Source organism: Penaeus monodon, chromosome 22, assembly GCF_015228065.2.
Source record: "Penaeus monodon isolate SGIC_2016 chromosome 22, NSTDA_Pmon_1, whole genome shotgun sequence".
Lineage (NCBI taxonomy): Eukaryota > Metazoa > Arthropoda > Malacostraca > Decapoda > Penaeidae > Penaeus > Penaeus monodon.
This window is the reverse complement of record NC_051407.1, coordinates 24,301,275-24,302,111: the sequence shown is the minus strand read 5'-3', so window position 1 is coordinate 24,302,111 and position 837 is coordinate 24,301,275.

Here is an 837-nt window from a genome sequence, read left to right as displayed (position 1 = left end):
TTCCCAGGAAGGCACGAATTAATTGAATAAACCATATCAGGCCAACATGAAGTTGAAATAAGGACTTTATATATTGGTTTTACGAATCTGAAGTCGGCGATAAATATGCTTACTCTCCTTAGGAACACACACTCATATGTCAGTAATGAAAATTATAATTATAATAAAAAGGTGAAAATACACGACTGTGGTTATTCATTTCCGAGATAACACACAATATAAATCAACTTTTCCTTAATAAAGGGTCATTAGCCAAGGAGGTTCTAAAGTAAACAATATACAGTACCCAAGGCTCCTATCACAGATGCATTCCACGATGAACACTGCATACGCTTTCCTTTAATCAACTTACAAGGTACTCAGTATTCCTCCTGATGTAAAATGAATTCAGAGATTATCAAACAAGATAGAGGTATTGCCATCAGTATATAACCTGTGGACCTTCTCTTGCTGTCAGGGAAAGCGACCCAATGTCTGCCTTATAGGGAGGGATGTGAAATATATCTTCTTTGGTTAATAACCTTTACTAAGGACGGTGTGGCAATATATCCTAGTTGATAACCTTTGCTAAGGACGGTGTGGCAATGTGAGAAGAGGATAGCCGTAGGGAAAATACTTAATTTACATCTTAATATGGAAAGTAGGAAAAAAATATGATAATTGAAATCGAGATGTTTGTCCCATTAAAATTCGTGTGTATTACATCGCTTGCCAGTGAATCAAATGGCTAATGTTAGCTTACATATTATACCATGAATGCCTTTTCTTAAAAAAAAAAAAATCGTAGGAGATGTTTGTTATCAATAGTTACTTAATTTCAATTTTTCCTCGATGTCT